Source organism: Neophocaena asiaeorientalis, unplaced genomic scaffold, assembly GCF_003031525.2.
Source record: "Neophocaena asiaeorientalis asiaeorientalis breed wild unplaced genomic scaffold, Neophocaena_asiaeorientalis_V1.1 scaffold131, whole genome shotgun sequence".
Classification (NCBI taxonomy): Eukaryota; Metazoa; Chordata; class Mammalia; order Artiodactyla; family Phocoenidae; genus Neophocaena; species Neophocaena asiaeorientalis.
The window spans coordinates 4,406,785-4,430,329 of NW_020173201.1; the positions used below are offsets into that span (position 1 = coordinate 4,406,785).

The 23,545-nt window shown below is 34.3% G+C and overlaps 1 protein-coding gene across 1 annotated transcript in view; it reads right to left on the bottom strand.

Annotated features, from left to right (window-relative positions):
- PCDH15 (protocadherin related 15) overlaps positions 1–23,545 on the bottom strand; it is a 689,667-nt gene that overhangs the window by 54,124 nt on the left and 611,998 nt on the right. The window lies entirely within an intron of this gene.

Consider the following 23,545-nt stretch of genomic DNA (forward strand, 5'->3'; position numbering starts at 1 on the left):
CTAAATCTAGATATATATATATGAAGAGATCCTAATTAGTTAGTGCCATATCAAAATTAGAGAGGGTTAGAATACCAATCCAGCTTCCTTTTTCATCAGCTTGTATCCTGATTAACCAATTTTTTTCCTGGTTGTAGGTACTTATGTTCTACATGTTGAGGTTTCTTCACGTTTAGAATTTTAAAAGAAATAGTTGCTTAGAATACTTTTAAAAAAATAAAGCTGTGAGCATAATAATATTAGCCTGGCTCTATGGTTTCTACTTCAGGGGAATTTTTCAGAATACCAATTTGAGAATTATGTCACAGTGAAATATCTGAAAGTGGAATGGTGGATGAGATAGTTTTAGTGAATTTATACAAGGCTATGTAACTTTATTCATGATACTAGATGGGTAACATTTATATTTTAATTATTATAATTACTATTTTTATTATCTGGTTATTCTGATTTTATTAAATATTATTGTTAAATATCAGATATCAAGCATTTATGATTTACCATTACAATGCTAATAATTCTACAAAAATAATTTTGTTTAACAAAACTAAAACTCTCTGAGGAATATATTATTCTAGTTACATAAATTAGTGCCGTCCAATAGAATTTTCTGCAATGATGGAAATACTCTATATGTCCTCTGTCCAATGCAGTGGTCACTAGCCACATATGACCACTGAACACTTGAAATGAGGCTAATATAACCAAGGCAGTGAAATGTGAATTTTTTTATTAAATGTAAATAGCCAAAGACGACAAAGTAAGTGGTAAAGTTGGGCTACAAATAATGACAATAATAGTAAATAACAGCAAATGTGTGTTGAGATTCAGCATAAGTTTGAATCTCTAGCTTTAAATCCTATATATGTGCTTAACCATTTAAAACATTTCAGGATAAATTTATCTGTTAGACAAGGTAACTTAAAGTTAAAAAAATCCAGATATTTTGCTTCAGGATAAAATATTTCTTGAAATTCATAAGTTAAAATTCTCAGCTTTAGAACAGGACAAGCTCGAGCTACCAGCTCATCTCTTTAAATGCTCCATATGTTTTACATAACGGCAGAGCTTAGTTTTTGCATTAGAGGAATAGAAATTAGATTCCAACATAGGTCACATTATCACTAAAGAGAAAAAAAAGAAAGAAAAATAGTTATCAAAGTGTTTATTTTTAAGCTTTGAATCCAGGTTTTTATTCATTTAACAAAGTATAAAATAAGAAATAAAAAGCACATTCCCAACTAAAATTAAAATCAGTTTGAATTAAGTAATCAAAGACATTTCTTTCATATACTGTGAGCAAATTTAAGACATGCTGTATCAGTCAAAGGTTAGGCTGAATATTATCCTTTCACTTATGATTAACATAGGTATTCTCCCTGAAATAAACATTTTACTATTAATGCAAACTTTATTGAGGTATAAGAAACTGGCACAAAAATGTACAAATCATAAATACACAGCTCAATAAAAATTGGCAAAATATACACATCCAATGGACCAGCACCTGCATCAAGAAATCAAACATTACCAACATCCCAGAACGTCCATCATGTCCTTCCAGCCATACCCAGTTCACCAGAGAAACCACTATCCTGATTTCTAACACCATTGATTAGTTATGCTTATTTTTTAACTTTATATTGATGGAATCATAATACATGGTCTGTTTCCTGTCTGACTTCTTCTACTCAATTTTGTGTTGTAAGATTCTAAACCTCAGTATTTAAAAATAAACCCTGTAACACAACATAATCACATTTAGAAAAGAAAAGGCAGTTAAAGTAAAATCATCATGATTGCTTGGTATATTAAGCCTCTTTGCACAGTTCTTACTGATTAACTTCCATTTCAATAAACAAGTAATTTCACTTTGCTCTATTCCTAACTTATTAAATTATTATAACCACAAAGTGCCACATTTTACCTTAACAGATTAAGGTGTTTTTAAATATACTTTTCCTGAAACAAATAATCATTTAATACAAAAGTTTGGGTAACTCAGAAATATCTTTTTAAAATGATTTTCCCTAGTACATTAGTAGCAAATTGTCAAAAATGAGATACAGGGTTTAAAAAAATCATGTTTACTGGACCTTTTTTTTTTAATTGAATGAAAGATTTCTTAAATTCTATAGTGCTTTACAATTTTCAAAACTTTTACACAGATGATTTTATATAATCCCATTATAACCGCTTTTTTTTTTTTCTCCTACCCCTATATTGCCCCTCTCCCCTTCCCTCTTTCCACTGGTAACCACTGGATTGTCCTCTATATCTGTGAGTCTGCTTCTTTTGTGTTTTTTTTTTCAAATATATAAAACTTTACTGTCATATGTATGTTGTTAGTAATGACTCCACTTTAAATTTTTAATCTTTGAGTAGGTTAGATCCTCTATGGAATCTGAAAAGATCGTATTTCAGAAAACACACATGAAGATAGTTGCCAGAACCATTAACAGTCTTTCAAATCTACCCCCTCTCTCCCAAGTATAGTTGAAACTAACAAGTTAAAACATGAATGATAAAAATTCCAGTAGGTACTCTACTTATGATCAATTTAAAGAATTATTAAGTTTAACTTTGTCTATTCAATTTCAATAAACACATGATTTAAAACAAAAACCTATATGCAGTTGACCCTTGCACAACTGGGTTTGAACTGCAGAGGGTCCACTTAAAGTCAGTGACTGAGGCTGGGTCAGTCTCAGGTTAACAACCTGTCAAGTGCTCTTTAAACCACAAAGTCCATTTACATTATTTGTGTAATGTTATGTTATAGCTGCTGTGGCGAGCTAACTTTTATTGAGCTATTATGATTTTCCAGGTGCTATGTAAATACTTTTCATACATAATCTCATGCCATTCTTTAAGTTTTTTTTTTTTTTTTTGCAGTACGCGGGCCTCTCACTGTTGTGGCGTCTCCCGCTGCGGAGCACAGGCTCCGGATGCGCAGGTCCAGCGGCCATGGCTCACGGGCCCAGCCGCTCCGCGACATGTGGGATGTTCCCGGACCGGGGCACGAACCCGTGTCCCCTGCGTCGGCAGGCGGACTCTCAACCACTGCGCCACCAGTGAAGCCCTTGAGTAAGTTTTATTGTTATTATTTTATAGATGAAGAGATGGAGGCACAGAGATTAGTAAGTTGCTCATAATCACAAAGATAAGTTGATAGCAAAGTTGGGTAAGTCTCATTCTAAAACCTATACTATAACCACTACATTCAATATGTCAGAATAAGTACCAGGACTAAAATCCCAGTGAAAACAACATTAACTGCTAGATAAATGGTCTTCAGAATTTTTCCTAGACATATCAAGGAGATAGAAAGACAATAATAAATATGCAGGTCAACAACCAAGAGAAAGCAAGAATACAAACAGCTTAGTACTGATGGTAGTTTCACCTAGAGGGTTTCTTCTGATCTAGGTGAACTTAAAATTTAATTTATGAGGTCTTGAGTGGCTCAGAGAATAGGAGGCAAGACCAAAGGCCCACGCATAGAAGTTAGTCTAATAAGACTTCACTCTCAAGAATGCTAAATTCTCACTTTAAGGGTGAATGAGAAAGTCATCTCTCCTTTCCAGCAACCACTGCCACTACCACCCAAAACTAAAAAGAAAACTGCCTGGTTTAAACCTTGATGTTGAATGCAGTGCAGAAAAAAGAAACAACCAAACAACAACAACAGAAAACAAAAACAAAAAAACCCCAAAACTTCCTTGAGACTCAATCCATAACCAACACAAGCCTTCATCGGAGTTTGTAGCCTTTATTCACACACTACCAATTTCCTCAACTCAAGGATAAACCACAGTATTCTCAATTTGTAAATTCGGTGGTCCTGAGCTCTACCTGAATGAACAGAAAACCCACAACTGAGAATTTGAGAAACTGGTCTTTGATAATGGCCTAGCCTCCTCACAGAAGCAAGCACTTTTTCAAAAAAGCTACCTCCAACATATGCCTCAAAGAATTCTAACAAATAAGTTGCAAGAAAGATGAAAACTTAAAGTCACATAATTCTCAAAATGAACAAGAAACAAAATACCACGAATAAAGAGTCTGTTGTGATAAAAAATGAAAGTCGAACCCACAAAAGCTTTAGATATTTGAATTAGTGGACAGAGAGCATAAAGTAAATGAACAATATGTTCCACTAAACAACAGTGATCTGTAAAATACAAATAAAATGAGAATAGTTGACCTTAAGTAAAATGTATTTTCTAGAAATGAAAAAAATAATAATTGAAATAAAAAGCTCATAAATGAAGTTGTTAGAAGGTTAGGCATAGGGCACAAGAGTATTAGTGAACTAAATGACAGAGCAAAAGTTAGGCCTGATGCATTCTGGGGGGCTAAGTACCAGTTTGGAAGGAAAAACTTTGCCTAAAATGTCATTCGTGAACTCAAGCATGAATAGAGCAAAAGAGCCAAGAGGTTAGAGCCAAGAGGTTTTTTCTTAAATAAATAAACTATTGTGTATATAACCTGCATTGTTTCCTTAAAAATGGGAAAACATTCATAGAGATATTCTATGAAAGGGAAAAAAAATTATAAATCTAGTCCATCATTTTTTAGATAGTAATAAGGGGACATCTAACAAGTTTGGCTAAACGAATGTCTAAAAATTAAAACTGATCTATCATGAAAACTCTAAATGAATCAAATTTACTAAAGAATGAATGTCACTTTATTTATAACATCAGCTTCTTTATAATCAAAACTTTATACTGGGTTCCTGACACAGCCATTATTATGTAGAAGAGGTGACTCTGGAAGATCTGACTCACTGACTTTAGTGAATTTCTCTTAGTGAGTAAAATCAGGAAAGTTATGTCTAGAGCTGTTTTTAAAAACGGAAAGTCAGAAATGAATATTATAATTATATTTGCTGTAATTATATTTTTAAATGAAGGTTAAGACACAGGAAACCACTTATGCATTTCTAAGACCTCATCTGGAAATTTTAATGCACACAGGTGCCCAACATTAAGAGAAAATCACCAAATAACTGCTTCTATCATACAGGGGAGTAGGTGAGCCCATTAATTTTCTCACAGCCTAAATAACTGTTCCCCTCTGTTGCCTAAATGAATACTATGGATGCAGAAATATTAGTGGAATAATTAGTGATATCCAAAGAACTTGCAAAGCCCATTAAAGTCCAATAATGCTAACTTTAACTTTTGCTTCTCAATTAGACCCCGTTTTAACAGTTAACAGCACTGAAGCCTCACTCTCCCTGAAATAGAGTGTAAATATTTTTGAATGTCGGGGTAAAAGTTCTCAAATCTCACATTACCACGACTAATGTCAATATGTCAAGCTGTGTTTGTAAGGGGCAAAATGGCTCTTGCATTTTTAGAAACTACAAAGAAACCTTCATTTTAAAGCCCTTATAGGCAATATATCCAACATACAATAAAATATAAATAAGGAAAGTGTCAGGTAGATTGATCTAGTTAGAAGGCTATTTAAGACTTCTGTAAAAATGAAAACAAAAAAAAAAGAGAGGAAAGAAACATTTTAAATAAGAAATCTTAGTATTTAATTTTTATAAGAACATCAAAAAAAGGGCCATAGTCCAATAAAATAATCTCTAATTTCAATATGCCCATTAATCATTTACTTAATTATAGTTAAGTAAAAGTCTAATGTAATTCAGAGATATTCTAATGAGTAAAACACAACTTGGTGTAGAAACAACAATTTAATAATGGTTTGTAAGATCATGCAACACAGAATTACAGAATTTTCAGGGGTTTTATTATTATTTTATCCTAGTTAGAATTTGCCAGTTTACTCTTAAGTTAAAGAGTGGTGGCAAATATCACATAGTAGTATCTATTTGAAAAATTAAAGAGAGAAACTGACCTGAAGATTAGCAAAATATTCCTTTTATAATTTTTTTAAAGTTATACATTGAAACATTCTGTATTACAGAAGGCATGAGAGTTCAAAATAATCAAGTCCTGCATTTATGTAATAACTGAAACATTTTTTTTAGTTTTATTTCCATTTCCTTATAAAATATATTCAAAAATAAATATTATCTCAAAAAATAATTTATTCTTTTCATCATTGCTAATATAATGTGATCATATATTCTTCAATGATGCTTTGAAATGAACTCTGAAATCATTTTTTCTAACTTCTCATTCATGTGGAAAAGAAAGAAATTGCACTCTATTCAACAGACATAGTATGAAAAGAAAATACAGGCACAATTTCAGTCCTCTCTTTGAGAGAAGAAACTAGTTTTTAAAGTTGATTTTGGATCATAAAATATTATGTATTTTTACTGAAAACTTATATTAAAATGTTTAAGAAATTTGTACTTATGCAGAAATTCTGTAGTTACAAATCCTAAATCTTTCTGTATTCAAAAGAAATTAAATGACGTATTCATTATCTCTGACTTTCTGGTTCTTCCTTAGTTACATTACATTTGATCAATCCAAACCAATTTTAGTTTCTTCTCATCTCCCACCCTCCTAGTCCTTCTTCTGGCTAGCATACTTGATCCTCCTTCTGTCTTCTCTTTGCCTGGTAAGGGCATCAGTACCTATGGATTGAACTGAGCTAAAAATCTCAGTAGACACTTCAACTGTCTTATCTCACACCTTGCCTTTCTACTCTCAGTCCATCAGCAAGCCCTCTGAGTTCTACTATGAATCCTTCTCACTTCAGTGACTATCCATGAAGCTGATATTGCCCAAAATCAGGCTCTCCTACCACATTTTTAAATTCAGCAATAGCTTAAAAATGACTGATAACTCACACCTCCCAGAAGATGAACTTTAAGTCAAGTCCATGAAATATTCACAATCTGATCCTAGTTTAATATTTCAATTTCTTGCCCTACATTTACTCTATTTATATTTCTCCAAAACCAATCACATTACCTACTTTTTTTTTCCTGAACAATCTATGTTCTTTCATGATTCCAGGCCTTTGCACACATGGCTTCTTCTCTCTTAAATGTCTCTTGTCTGCTAGGCCACATGATACTCACTCCTGGACTATACTATGGCATGCGTGTTTGCACACACACATTGAATATATGTAATGTTGAATAAGGCACTAAAACCTCAACTTAAATTACTGCTTTTCTGAAGACTGGCCTGACTCCCCTAGGGAGTGCTGCTTCCACCTACATGTTTCCAGTAGTATATTTTATATTATTGTTAGTATAGCATTTACCTTTGCATATTATAATATTTAAGTGTCTTTATTACACATAAAGTGTGTTTCTATTCATATCTTTTATTCTAATATCATGTCCAACAAGTGGTCAAATAATGTTTGGCTGAAATGTCAGTAGAAGAATACCAGAGATCAATATTTAGAAGTGACGGATGTGAGCTTGAATCTACCACTTATTAGCTACATGAGCTTGGGCAAATAACTTTCTAGGGCTTAGTTCCTCATTGTAAAATGAGGAAAATAGGACATGCTGAATAGGGTGGCTGTTGAATATTCACTGAGGTATGAAATGGAGTGCCTCGCACAAACAATCGAGATCATGTCATCTTTATGATTTTATAACTAGTATTCTCAGTCATTAATCAGCCATTGAGAATTTTGTTTATTTCAAACAAAAGAGAGTATATTTCCATTTCAGATAAAACATAGCATTAAGAGTAGGATAAAAAATTATGATAATCGGGGCTTCCCTGGTGGCACAGTGGTTGAGAGTCCACCTGCCGATGCAGGAGACACGGGTTCGTGCCCCGGTCTGGGAATATCCCACATGCCGCAGAGAGGCTGGGCCCGTGAGCCATGGCCGCTGAGCCTGCGCGTCCGGAGCCTGTGCTCCGCAACGGGAGAGGCCGCAACAGTGAGAGGCCTGCATACCGCAAAAAAAAAAAAAAAAAAAAAAAATTATGATAATCAAGTAAAGTTATTTACAAAGAGATAAAAAGCTGTAAATTTTGTAAAACCACCCCACAGAACATCAAAGTTAAAGCTTGAAAGACAGTTACTAGATAGCATTTATATGTAATAAAATTGCTAGTTTTTATTTGTGTGTTTGTATGTTTGTTTTGTTTTGGCCAAAAAATAGCATTGGCCAACCTGTCTTTAACCTAATTGCCTTTGGCTAACTTGCTCTAATCTAAATAGTTCTTCAGCCAATGAAGAACTGGCACTGACAATGATTGAAATAATGAAATGTAGGTTGACTGTCAGCACTGAAAAAGAATAATATATAGAAGATTATAATCAGGAAAGATCTGGGAAAACATCAGAGATAATCTGAAGGTATAATCAGTGTCCTGCATTGGGATAAGCACTTTATGAATAGAGTATCATTTAATTTTCTTAACTCTGGGATGGGTAGAAGGAACTAAAGCCATTCTGTAAATGGTATTCCAAACTGTGGAGGACTCAGTATATGACCCCAAATCACACAGTTGGTGAGCAGAGCTTTTAATCTTTGACTTTAAGGCCCATGAAGGATTTGCCAACAGACTTATTGTGCCTAGGGAAGTATGTGGTGGGGTGAAGATTATTTCCAGGGTCCTTGCTTCAGAGATAGCCCCTGTACTAAGCCGAAAGATTTCATTAAAAATTGCACTTTAATATTTCTCAATTTTTTCCTTCTGTGCAGATACTATCAGAGTTCAGTAGGAATTAAATTAAGACAAGTAGCTTCATCTCCACATCTCTCTTTCAGGACAAAGCAGAACACAAACACTGGCAGGAAATAGAGTTGTTTATATCCTTAACCTGGTCGTGCTGCTCCATTAAATGACATGTTGAAAGAAAATTCAATATTTTAATTGCATTTAGTGCTAATCAGACCCTTATAAATGTATGTGAGATTACACATTTTCACTGTGTTCTTTTCCTTTTCTCATTAGTTATCCCTAATTTTCATGATTATTATTAACATGACGTTAATATGCTCAGGAGGTGCCAGGAAAGATGAAGTGTCATGCTGTGATTCATTAAAGCCAGAAAAAGGACTGCTTCATTTTTCAACTTTTTAACAGATAGTTCATTTATAAACTTGAAAGATAAATTTTTTGTGTTCAGAATTTTCTATTAATACTTTTTCTTGGAGAAATGGTATTTTTGACCACGTCTATCTACAAGGGGGGAATTTAAGGGATGTCTTTAACATTCTTAAATTGCTGGACTTTTCCAGTCTGGGATTACTTTTTTAATATGGCTTTAGTTACCTTCTTTCTGAAGAAACCTATTTAAGAAATTTTACAGATATCTTAATTACGTTTCTATTTTAGTTAAAAGAACTTCAAGATTTTTTTCTACTTCTCAGACATATGTTAGTTACTGAAGATAACCTCATCCAATTTTGTGGTTTGCTATGGTATGGTATGGTATGATAAGGACCAAAAAAAAAAAGAAAACCCAATATGCCCTTTTTAAAAAATATTCTTTTTAAAACTGTCCTCTGGATAAGTTGATACTGGTACTACCTGAAGGCTGAAATTTCTCCTAGCTGCGCTGTTAGGCTTTGTTTCTCAAACGTCATGCCTGTATATATAGAGATTTTTTTCTTCTTCAATTTGCTATGGCTTCCTAAAAGGGAAATATCAAGCTATTGACAATTACTGACAAATAAAATATATACAAAAATACTTCATAATGCAGTGTTAAGATAATACTACTCATTTAAAACTTATAAATATGTTTCAAAAATATCAGTATGATCATTGCTTATGTAAGAGAACTGACCACCTCATTTAAAATATGTAAGTTGAAAAAGTTATATTGATTACTTCTCATTGGGATAATATCTTAATATTAACTTTCAGCTTTTATAATTATTCTTTATTCTACCATTAAGGTAAGAAGAAAAATTAGTGGTCCATACTGATGCTAAAGGTGAGTTCTAGAAAGACATGCCCACTATTTGGTTTCAAGGGCAATGATAAAATACCTGAGCATTCAGTAGAATTGTGTTTTTAATAACTTATATGCACTGTGCGTGCTAAACTAAGAACATCTGGAGTCTGAGACTATGATTATCTTATAGGCAAAAAGAACTACTCAGATAAAATAACTAATAATGACTGAATATTTATGGAGAGATTTCTGGGAGACAGGCACTGGGTTCATGCTTTTTATGCATTTTTAAAATTTATAACAAAAGAAATTTGTTAGACAGTACTGCCATCACTTGTAGACATGATGCTTAGAGACATTAAGAAATCTGTCCAAGGTTACACAGCCCAGACGCTGGTTAAAGGATAAAAATCCAGATTTGTGTTCTTCGTTATGTTTTTGGAAAAGATACAGATTTAAATATCAAAACTTCATTTTTATGGCCTTTATGTTTTTTATTCATTTACCTGATATTTCATAATCTTGGGATTTAGCATATTCATAATATTTGATTAAACTTTAATCAATATTGACTTAAGTGAAAAGTTCCCTAGTTCCCTAAGTCATTCCTGCTGTCATAGAAGGAGCAGAGGCATTCCTGTTCTATTCATTTCCTGCCTATAGAAGTACTTTTTTTGTACTTTTGGTCTCAGTCTCATCCCACTCTCTAATTTTAGCTCTAACCCAGAATTGTAAACCCACAAAAAGCCCCTCCCTCAAAAGTGGTTGTCTCAGTATCACCTGGCCTTGCCCTTGTTACTGAACCCTGCAGTGAGTGTGTTCTGAGCTCACCTCCGGGGCCTTCTAGGTCTGGAAGGCACACTATATGTTTCCTGTGATGCTTGTTCTCTGCTGAGCACCTAAATCCTTCTTTCACCTGGTTCTTCTAAAACTTCAATCTGTTTCCTCTCACTTATTCTTCCTACTCAGCTCAGATTCTTGGTCAGTGCTCTATATCATAACATAACAGCAAGGCTTTTGCCTGTGCTCATGTGTCTTGCAAGGACTTAACAATCTGTTTCTAACCTGTGGATACGATTACACAATTTTCAGGTCCAAATCTTATCTCTCTGGCTTACAATTTTGGATTCTGAAACCAAGAACCAGATAATCCCATGTGCTTGTTCATACCAACTTGCATTCTCTCTACCAATACTATCTTCCAGATTCAACCTATCATGCTTGATAACTGGCATTTCTCAGTCACAGCCACCAATAACATAGTGTCCCATCTTCCCAAAATATGCTTTCTTGCTAAAAATCAAAAGAAAACTATGTGGCGTTGTTTCACTAAGAATTAAAAATAGATAATTCCTTAATATTAACTACATAGAGGCCTAATAAGAAAAATATGAACTCCTCTACTTTGGTCAGATTTTACACCTTCCAAGAAAAACAGCTTGAATTACCAGAAAGTTGAATAACCTTCTACCTTTTGTTTTTATGAATTTAGCACTTTTTAAACATTTAACTTTTTTATTTTTATTTTTCAAATTATATCTCTAGACATAACCAGCATCTAGATCAAGAAATAGCGTGCATTATCAGTCTCCTCCTACTGATTAGATCAGTTTTTCCTGTTTGTGGACTTTATACAGAGGGACTTAAAGAAATTTGTATTTTTTGTCTGAATTCATTTGCTCACATATATTAATGTATGTACTCTTGCTGGACATTGAGGTTGTTTGCAGCTTTTTGATTTTACAGACAGTTAACGTATTTACAAATAGTGGATTTTTTGTACATATCTCTTATGAGCATATGTATTCATCTTTGTTGTATAAAAACTCAGGAGTAGAAATTATGAATTAGGGGATATGCATATGTTCACACTTAGTAGATGATGTCAAACTGTTTTCCAAAATATTGTTCCAATTTATAACCCTTCGGCAATATCTGAGAAATTCAGTTGTTTTGAAATTTGGTTTTGTCTTTTTTATTTTAGCTATCCTGATGAACATGTGGTGATTTCTTATGGTTTATTTTGTAATTCCCTAGTAGTTAATAAAGTTGAATTCCTCTTTATACATTTTTTTGCCAATTTTTATATCTTTATTCATGGTCTATTCCAGTCTGATTCCTATCTTTTTATCTTGAGCTCTTTGTTTTGTTCTGTTTTCACTCATCAGTTTGTTAAAGTTCTTATATACTCTGAATTGGAGATCTTTGATATTGTCTTGTAGCATATCTTCAGGTCTATTGGCTTCAGGTGGTAATAAAGTCTTTCAAATTACTATGAAACTCATTGACTGTCTTTTTATGGATCACTGGGATTGTAAGAGGCCATGACTGCTAGGAAAAAAAAATCCTGGGAACAAATAAAATGAGGCACTATAAAAAGAGATATAAATTTACAAAAATTAGTGTAGCAACCACATAAAGTTTCAGGATCTACTTGATGAGAATTTCTAGAGTTTTACTATTCCTATTCATTAGAATGCATTTTTGTGATTGCAGACATTTCTGTGTCTGTTTTTGAAAAAAATTTGAAAAGTCTCTTTGTAATTCTCAGATATACAGTGACTTATTAACTAACCAATATAAATTATATTCTCTTTATGTACATAGTCTTGCTCCAGGCCTGCTGGTTTTCATTAATGTAAATTCATTAGAATTACTAGGGAGAGTCATCCATTCTTTATGACTTTTTTCGAAATGAATTTTCTTCAAAATACATTTTAGGGAAATCTACTACTTTACTCTTCTCATTGGCAGTACTAATAGGCAATTCAAAAATAAAGTGTATTTAGAGAAGTATGAATAAAAACCTTTTAAAAAGCTCACTTTTATCATTTTTGCTAAGATTGGTGTTATAGGTCTCTTGTGTCAGTTCAGTACAGCACAAAGTTAAATGGAGGTTTAAAGAATTTCAGAAGAATTTTCAGAAAATCTCAGAAGAATTCTGATTGTCAATATTCCTACCAGGTGATGGAAGATATGGTCCTTGAAACATAAAATAGGAATGTATATATAACCATCACCGCTCAACAACATATAAAATCTCCTACAAGAAAATGCAAGCTTGATTCAAAAGATAATATTCCACATCCATACCTTGGATTGTTAGACATTTAATCATCTGAAAGACATGCAAGCATTAAATAACATTTTTAATCTCACTAAAGTGTGATCAGACTTTGAAATATATGGGCCACCAATTAATTTAGGGAAGGTTAAATGGTTTGGACATTCACCAAATAAACTACTTTTTCTTCATGTACATGCCTGATGGCTTGAAACCCATAAAAAGTTCTCAAACTCTCTTCTTTTAAGGTAGTTTCCAGTTATGAGAGCTATTTTCCTCTACTTTTAAGGACCCCAAATTTGTCATTCTTCAGACATTTATAGCCTGTAAAAAAATAGTCCCATTCCTATTTTAAGCAATAAAAATTAAGGCAATTCTTAAGTTACATTCAAACCAACAATTGTAAGTTGAGTTACTACTATGTAAATGAGATGATTTTAGATCTCTCTTCTGGACAATAAAAAGACAGATTTTTGCAGAGAAGGGGAAGAGAAAGAGAGTAAAACATATATGTGGAATTATTTTATCTGGAAACTCCATTTGTGGCTACAAAGATAGATGTGGTCTTGTCCATGTGTAATACTAGCAACAAAACTATAATTTTCTACTTGTTCTGACCAAAAGAGGCAAATGTTATGCATCAGAAACTGGTGATGGTGCTATGTTCATATCTCTCAACTTGCACAGGGGAAAATACAGGCTTAGAATGTATAGACTCTTAGACACAGAGTGGTTAGTAACCATCTGTTTGCATATACTCCATAGAATTCAAAAACAGACATGAGGTCTTTTCCAAAAATACATAAGATACAATAATATATAACAAAAATACACCAGTTGTTAGGAAAAAATAATTTTCTTGACATTTGGTTTCTCCAGAGTGGTTAAATCAATGGAAAACCACGATAGATTCATAAAGATATCACCAAATCTAAGCTCCTAATTTTGACAAGAAGGGAAATTACCAGAGAAATGATAGGTCCTGTCACTCTCAGTGCTGTAACCAGGCCCAAGAGTTTAATTTAAAGTGTATTTTACTTATCTGAAAGTCAATAATTTATTCAAGTATTACATGGGAAGTCTTGATTAAACATATTAAAAGGCATAACTACATGTAAAAATAAATAAAATTTCTAACACCACCTTAAGATGTTAAGCACAATGTATCTATAATGTCATTAAGTTAGTGAGAAAGCATGATACTTGCTTAGATGAAATGTGAATTCTAGTAGAGAAAACAAGCACATAGATACATGATAACAATATAATATCTAAATTATATAGATAGATAGATACATAGATAGTAATTCAGTTATAGGGTTATAGCCAAGAAGACAGTGAGCCCTCAGGCACCTGTGTGCATTCACTTTGTTCAAGGTACAGACCATAAAAGGTCAGATGGCATGGTAATCATGAAGGAAACAAATGGTAAGATCTCCTAGGAAACATCACTCTTGAAACAATAAGTAGTGTTTGTATAAAGCTGGGTTTCCCAGAGTTGGCAAAGGGGAATCAAAATTACTATTTCATGGGAATTTCAGACTGGTACTTGTTTACATCTTTGTTATATGGAGCAACTAGGGAGAAATTGTTATAAAATAATCCACCAGCTTCAAATGACCATAACTTCAAGTAAACCATAAAAACTGTGAAAAATAAGTGGTGCTTTGGATTTCAGAATTTGACCTTTACAATGTAGTTCTCAAATATAACAATTCTCTTAGGGTACTTGGCTTTTTTTCCCCCACACTGTAATTTTCCTAAGGTAAATAACATGCAAACCATCAGAAGCGGTTATAGACGTTTAAGGGCACCTAGTTCTAAAGCAGTATTTGCATAAGAGAAGACAACTATGGCCCAGAGTGATGAAGTGTAATGTTCCATAGAGAGTTAAGAGCAGATCTGGGACTGAATCCAAGTGATGTGACTCCAGCCCAGCGCTGTCCTACCTGGGAGAACAGAGCATTGTCTTCGGGCTAGAGTGCCTGGCTATGAATCCTGGCTTCACTACAGACTAGGTGTACACATTGGGCAGGTTACATATTGTTTCTGTGTCTCAGTGTTCTCATCTATAAATTGAGAATGATAATAGGCTCATGGGCTCATGGGCTTTCTGAGGGGAACACATGAGTTCATTCCTGACAAGTGTCTAGAGTACTTAGCATTGTGTAAACACGGGGTAAGGGTTTGCTATTAGTACCAGTTTTGACATAAGCCAGGCATGAGTCTGGCCCAGTAAAAGATGCTACACTGGGGAAACACACGCTAAACCCTCATGGGTGTGCTGGAATTGTTTTCTGTCAGACCCATATGAGCAGGCAGAGGGCCAGAGACCAGGATCCCTCAGAGGCCCTTATCTCTGTCTAGAAACAAATTATGTTGCTCTCTGCATTGTTACTCTTGCATATTTCTATACTTTTTGCCACTAAGGAAATTTGCATCCTCTAACCATGGCTGTGGCTTTTTTCTCTCACCAGCATCTTTCTGCTAAAATCTCTTGCTGTCATTCCAAGCTTATTTAGGAAATGTAATAAAGAATTAGAGATTGGTCAGAACGCTCCCTTTCTTGATGCTTTTTTGAAATATTACTTTCTTTCAGTCCATAAATTTCTTGAATCTGTTCATGGTCTTTTTGACTTTCAGTAGAAATCAAGTCTACATTTTAATTCAATTTTTCTGACACTGAATTTTTCATATCTGCAACTTATAAGGAGGGATTAATCCTTATTGCATTAACTTCTGGAAAATATCTTCATACTTCAGAAAGATTTAAATTACTCTTGATCACATTTAACTTGTCCCTATATTTGTATTAAATTACGCTATTGGTTGCAGTTAAAAAGACATGCAATAAACTAGACAAATCAGTTAATAAATTGAAAAGTGTTTCTAAAACCAGATATGACTTGTTACCTTAATAGAGGGGGTCATAATTCACAGAGGTTATCTCAATATGAGAAGCAGTTAGTTGCCATGTTAATTATCTCCAATTTTTTCATAGGAACTTAATATGTTATTTTCTGCCAACATTCTATCCCTGCCAAGATACTACTCCTCACTTCCCACAGAAAGCAATGTGATACAGAGATTATAAGAAAAGGCCTTGAACTAAGGTAAACTTAAACTTTTAATTCTGACTTCATTGGTTATTGGCTGAATAATACTTGGAAAGCTATATAACATTACTAATCTTCAAATTTTCCAACAATAAAACAAGGAATAATTGCATCTACTTTATAGGTAAGTGTGTTTATTTGTTTTATTCGCTTGCTTCTTTAAACACTTCTGGTAGGCTAAAATAAAGAGGTTTTCACAGTTCTCAGAAAAGTAATAAAGACAAATAAATGGCAGCTATTGTTATTAACAAATAATATTCACTGACTGATATTTTCCAACAGCCCAAGAGGGACAATATTCCAAGGTCTAGCTTAATCTTTCTTACCTCACACAGAAATTTTTGAATAATATGACAAATATTCATGACTTTTCAACCTTGTTTTTATTGGATAAATAGTTGCTGTTTTAAAGTTCTTTCTATATTCTGGAAACTGTTTCTTTGAGTTTTTTTAAAAATATATGTTGTAAATATTTGCTTTCAGCTAATTGCTTGTATTTTAATCTTTTATGCTCTTTGTCATTGTAGTCCATTATTTTGATGTAATGAAATTTATCAGTCATTTTTCATTAGCATATTTCAGTTATCAATGTTCAACAAAAAAAGAACATTACAGACCAATATCACTGATGAACGTAGAGGCAAAAATCCGCAACAAAATACTAGCAAACAGAATCCAACAACACATTAAAAGGATCATACACAATGATTAAGTGGGATTTATCCCAGGGATGCAAGGCTTCTTCAATATACGCAACTCAATCAATGTGATACAACATATTAACAAATGAAAGACTAAAAACTATATGATCATCTCAATAAATGGAGAAAAAGCTTTTGACAAAATTCAACACCCATTTATGATAAAAACTCTCCAGAAACTAGGCATAGAGGAAACCTACCTCAACATAATAAAGGCCATATACAAAAAGCCCACAGCCAACATCATTCTCAATGGTGAAAAGTGAAAGCATTTCCTCTATGATCAGGAACAAGAGAAGGATGTCCACTCTCACCACTATTATTCAACATAGTACTGGAAATTCGAGCCACGGCAATTAGAGAATAAAAAGAAATAAAAGGAATACAAATTGGCAAAGAAGTAAAACTGTCACTGTTTGCAGATGACATGATACTATACATAGAGAATCCTAAAGATGCCACCAGAAAACTAGAGCTCATCAATGAATTTAGTAAAGTTGCAGGATACAAAATTAATACACAGAAATCTCTTGCATTCTAATACACTAACAACAAAAGATCAGAAAGAGAAATTAAGGAAACAATACCATTTACCATTGCAACAAAAAGAATAAAATACCTAGGAATAAACCTACCTGAGGAGGCAAAAGACTTGTACTCAGAAAACTATAAAACACTGATGAAGGAAATTAAAGATGACACAGAGGTGGAGAGATATATCATATTCTTGGAATGGAAGAATCAGTATTGTGAAAATGACTATATTACCCAAAGCAATCTACAGATTCAATGCAATCCTTATCAAATTACCAATGGCATTTTTCACAGAATTAAAATATTTTACAATTTGTATGGAAACACAAAAGACCTCAAATAGCCAAAGCAGTCTTGAGAAAGAAAAACGGAGCTGGAGGAATCAGGATCCTGGACTTCAGACTATACTACAAAGCTAAGTAATCAAGACAGTATGGTACTGGCACAAAAACAGAAATATAGATCAATGGTACAGGATAGAAAGCCCAGAGATAAACCCACGCACCTATGGTCACCTAATCTATGACAAAGGAGGCAAGAATATACAATGGAGAAGAGACAGCCTCTTCAATAAGTGGTGCTGGGAAAACTGGAAAGCTATATGTAAAAGAATGAAATTAGAACACTCCCTAATACCATACACAAAAATAAATGCAAAATGGATTAAAGACCTAAATGTAAGATCAGACACTATAAAACTCTTAGAGGAAAACATAGGAAGAACACTCTTTGACATAATCACAGCAAGATCTTTTTTGACCCACCTCCTATAATAATGAAAATAAAAACAAAAGCAAGCAAATGGGGCCTAATTAAACTTAAAAGCTTTTGCACAGCAAAGAAAACCATAAATAAGACAAAAGTACAACCCTTAGAATGGGAGAAAATATTTGCAAACGAAGCAATGGACAAAGGATTAATCTCCAAAATATACAAGCAGCTCATGCAGCTCAACATCAAAAACCCAACAACCCAATCCAAAAATGGGTGGAAGACCTAAATACATATTTCTCTAAAGAAGACATCCAGATGGCCAAGAGGCACATGATAAGATGCTCAATATCACTAATTATTAGAGAAATGAAAATCAAAACAAAACTATAATGAGGTATCATCACACACTTGTCAGAATGGCCATCATCAAAAATTTTACAAACAATAAATGCTGGAGAGGGTGTGGAGAAAAGGGAAGCCTCTTGCACTGTTGATGGGAATGTAAATTGATACAGCCACTGTGGAGAATAGTATGGAGGTTCCTTAAAAAGCTAAAAATAGAACTATCTAATGACCCAGCAATCCCACTACTGGGCATATACCCTGAGAAAACCATAATTCAAAAAGTCACATGTGTTGGGCTTCTCTGGTGGCACAGTAGTTGAGAGTATGCCTGCTGATGCAGGGAACATGGGTTCGTGCCCCGGTCCGGGAAGATCCCACATGCCGTGGAGCGGCTGGGCCCTTGAGCCATGGCCACTGAGCCTGTGCGTCTGGAGCCTGTGCTCCGCAACGGGAGAGGCCACGACAGTGAGAGGCCCATGTACCACAATAAAAAAAAAAAAAAAAAAAGTCACATGTACCGCAGTGTCCATTGCAGCATTATTTACAATAGCCAGGACATGGAAACAACCTAACTGTCCATTGACAGATGAATGGATAAAGAAGATGTGGTACATATATAATGGAATATTACTCGGCCATAAAAAGGAATGAAATTGGGTCATTTGTAGAGATGTGGATGGACCTAGAGTCTGTCATACAGAGTGAAGTAAGTCAGAAAGAGAAAAACAAATATCATATATTAATGCATATATGTGGAATCTTGAAAAATGGTACAGATGAACCTGTCTGCAGGGCAGGAAGAGAGACACAGATGTAGAGAACGGACATGTGGACACAGTGGGGGAAGGGGAGGGTGGGATGAATTGGGAGATTTGGTTTGACATAAATACACTACCATGTGTAATATAGAAAGCTACTGGGAACCTGCTATAAAGCACAGGGAGCTCAGCTTGGTGTTGTGATGACACAGATGGGTGGGATGGGGGTGGGGAGGGAGGTCCAAGAGGAAGGGGATATATGTATACATATAGCTGATTCACTTCATTTTACAGCAGAAACTAACACAACATTGTAAAGCAATCACTGTTTATCCATTCATCCATTACTGGACATATGGGTTGTTTCCACCTTTTAGCTATTGTGAATAATGTTGCTATGAACACTGATATACAAATACCTGTTTGAGTCCCTGCTTTCAATTCTTTGGGGTATATGCTAAGGGTGATACTTTTAAGGGACATTAATTCTTATATTAAAGACTGAAGAGAAAAATTACAAGTTGATTTTCTTCTCTCTCTCCCTGCAATTAAAATGACTGATTGGTGTGATCAATGGAAATCAGTTTTGAAGAATCAGTTGTGACAGTTATCAGCATTAAACCATAGCAAATGTAGCAGGTAGTCCCTAATTAATTCTCTTGTTCTGTGTCCTTTGACACAATCCAGGAATTACTTTAACATGATATGAACATTCATATCATTGAGCCAGAATCCAAATCTTTACATGTGTGTTTAAATAAAAGCCTTAATAATTACTTGCTTTTTTGGTCTAGTTTATTGGAATGCTAACTCTATAAAGGCAGAGGACAGTCTGTTTTGTTTGCCTCTGTATTTTCAACACATACTAGGTATACAATGTATATTTTCTAAAAAAAAAAAAAAAAAGAACTTTAAATAGGTCTCTAAGCATATTAGGTATACCATTTCAGAGTGCACCCATACACAAACATATATATATATACAAAATTTTCCTTCTTTTACTATCACTTATATTGAATAATTAATTTCAATAATGCCCTCATTGTGTTGCCTTTCTCCTAGCATACTTTTAGTAATGCCTTTAATCCACTGTCCATATTTGAAAATAGTATTGTTTTATTCATTGATATTTTAGTCTCATATTTCTTAGTAAGTCCTGTAATATGTTTCCTCTTACCGTTCCTACACATAACACAACTTTAAAAAATTTATCTTTATGATTTCATGATGGACTAAAAAAATTTAACTTGCGTGTATGGTGGATAAAATCTAACATTACCCCAATATTATACAGTAAGTGGTAAAAAGCCTCTTTCACAATCGTAGGCTGATTCCCTGTTTTTTAAATCATCTTCTGCCAAGATTTGGGCTTGGCTGGCCCTGATCCAGGGCTACTTCTAATAACATTTTTTGCTGCCCTAAGTATGAACTGAAAAGACTTGCTTAACTCACTTTCACTCCGATTAAATTTGTAAAGGAGAAGCTTCCAGGCTTCAAGGCTAAAGGCAGCATTTGAAAATGTTCACCACTGAAGATTTATTACCCCCATCACTTCCTAAGGTCCTTGCCTCCTATCACTGTTCCACAAACACACTCTGCACTTTGTTTATTCTGGGTTTGGCTTTGTGTTTCCTCTGCTTAGACTATTCTCATTTATTTCACTTTGAGAAAGTCTAATGGCTCTTCAGTGCCACTCAAATTCTTCATCCCCCAGGAAAACTTTTATGTTCTTTACCAATGAAAATGTCTCCTTCCCTTGAATCCACATAACAATTTGTGCTTTCCTAACTGAATTAATCATAACAGCATATACTTGCATCAATACATTGCTATGCTTTTTCTCACATCCCTTCTCTGTCTCCCCTCCTACATAGAATATTATATGGCATGAAACTGGTTTCCTGAAAAGGACCCCTCTCCCTAGCCTGAATAACCCACTGATCAATTGAAGAAAGGACTGTCCTATGGAATTCTTGGTAGTCCTGGAGAAATAATCAATCCCATCCCTGTCTACCTCATCAAAAGTAGTCCATGGCTTCTCTCCGATGCATCTCTCACCCCCCAGATATTTCTTCCCATGTAGCTCTTCACACACCCTAATTTGATTCAGTTTCCCACTTCACCTTTACTTCCACCACCAACCTTTCACCAGGATTCCTTGGAATTCATAGTCCATCATCAGCAATATCCCCTAAATATTCAACCTTCCCTTTGAGTATTATCATTACTTTTTTACTCTTCCCACCCTGGTCCTCTCCCTTACATACGATACTGCTTTCTAAGGCTGACTCAAAAAGTGGCTCCCATATCTGACATAGCACAATGCCTAGAGGTAGATAGGTGGCACGTGTCCTGTCTCTGAATCACTGCTTCTAGAACATTATTCTATCTCCTTTGCCACCTTCTCGCAATTCTTCTGAAGTAAATGCCATCATCAGATAATATCACCCATTAAATTTTCTTACTGCCGTCATCTATAGGTTTCTTGAATAATCTCCTTTATTAATGGAATATTTTAGCATTTAGCTTATTTTTTTTCTCCACTACAGTATTACTTCTACTAGCATGAGTGGTCATGTAAAAATACACAGGGGCACTCTATTCACAGCAGCGCTTGACAGTTGATCACTCCCTCTTTCATCAATTTAGTTCTTACGAGTCTCAGGGACTCTATTATACATTTTCCTAGTATTCTTGCTACCTCATGGCAGCAATTTCTCAGCATGATTTGATGAATCCTCTTCCTGATCCCTAAGTATTGAGTTCCTAAGGCTTAGTCTTTGGACTTTTTTTTTAAGCTTTTTGTTTTTTCGACGTGGACCATTTTTCAAGTCTTTATTGAATTTGTTACAACATTGCTTCTGTTTTATGTTTTGGTTTTTTGGCTGCGAGGCATGCGGGATCTTAGCTCCCCAACCAGGGATCAAACCTGCACACCCTGCATTGGAAGGCGAAGTCTTAACCACTGGACCGCCAGGGAAGTCCCTGGACTTTTCTACCTACATCCATTTTCTTTAATATCATGATTTCATCCTGGCCTGCAATTTCTTTCCTGAATCTAAATCAGCATCTGTAACCATCTTGCCAAGAATTATGCTTGCATATTGAAAATGCCTCACAAACATGAAATATCCAAAAGTGAACTCTTGATTTTTGCACCATAATTCCCGAGGGAGCAATGGGGACCTGTTCAGAACAAAACCCTCAGAGTCAACCTTGATTTTCTCTAATGCCCCACATATGATCCATCAGCAAATCCTTTTGGCTTCCTTTTTACTTCCTTCTCATCATTTCCCCATTCTACACCATGGTTCAAGTCACTACCAAATCTTGCCTGGACTAGTGATGCATTGGGCTCTGTTTCTACTCTTGTCTAAAAACACTGTGTATCTACTCCCACATCCCACCCTGCACAACATCCAGAATAATCCTTTTATATTGGATTATGTCACACTTCTAGACAAAACGATTCAAAAACTTTCTTTCTAAGCACATCTAAAATAAATCCCATATTCTGGTCCTGGGCTGCATTTCCAGTCTCATCCCCAGCCAGTCTTTTTCAGTCACACTGACCTCCCAAAATTCCCTCCAACTTTAGAGACTTTATATTGGAATGCTCCTTACCTAGAAATAGACAAGTCTCTCTCTTGACCACATGACTTTATGTTAATAGTTCCTGTTTTCTTGATCTAATTTGTTTCTTCTATTAGTTTGTTTGCATTACTAGGGTGGGAAGTTTGGGGGTTTTTTGTTTGATTATTTTTTAGTTGCTCTATGTCCAACTTCTAGAACAACTCACACTATAAACACCCAAAAATTATTTACTGACTAAATGAATAAACTGAATCAATCGTTAATAGGACTAAAATGTAAAATAAGATAAAAATCAACTACAAAGGACTGTTACCTGTAAATCATAATGCAAGTTGGATATAATGTAATTGGCTTGAATTTGTACACCAATTTTAGTTGCAACTGGTGATTCAAATCAGGAGTCAGAATTTGGCACTGTGGAAGAGCTATTTTGCAAGTACAACACACATGCTTTATTTGCTTGGTTGATTTTTCTCTTTCTTACTTAAGGATGTTAAAGTGATAAAATCATATGTAAGAAGAGCTCAATCATGGTACTCCTGGTAATAGGGAAAGAAAGGCAACTACTCATATGCAAAACTAGAGGCAATCAATAGCTGGATTTGCTTAGAAATATTTAGGTTTTATGTTTGTATGCTAATAGCTATTTTAAAAATTGATTATTAAAATAGCTTCAGAAATATAACTCTGTAATTAATAATCTAAAATCCTATAGCCTATAAAATTTCCTCAGTGTAATGCAATATTTACAAATTTATTTTTTAGTTATAAAACTATTTCAACTTTATGTACTATTGAAAAAATCTGAAAATGTATTTGATAATTAACTAAAGAAAAATTGAAAATTATCAACTTTAGTCTATGATATTGTGTTTTTAAGTTCTAACATTTCTGACATATGAA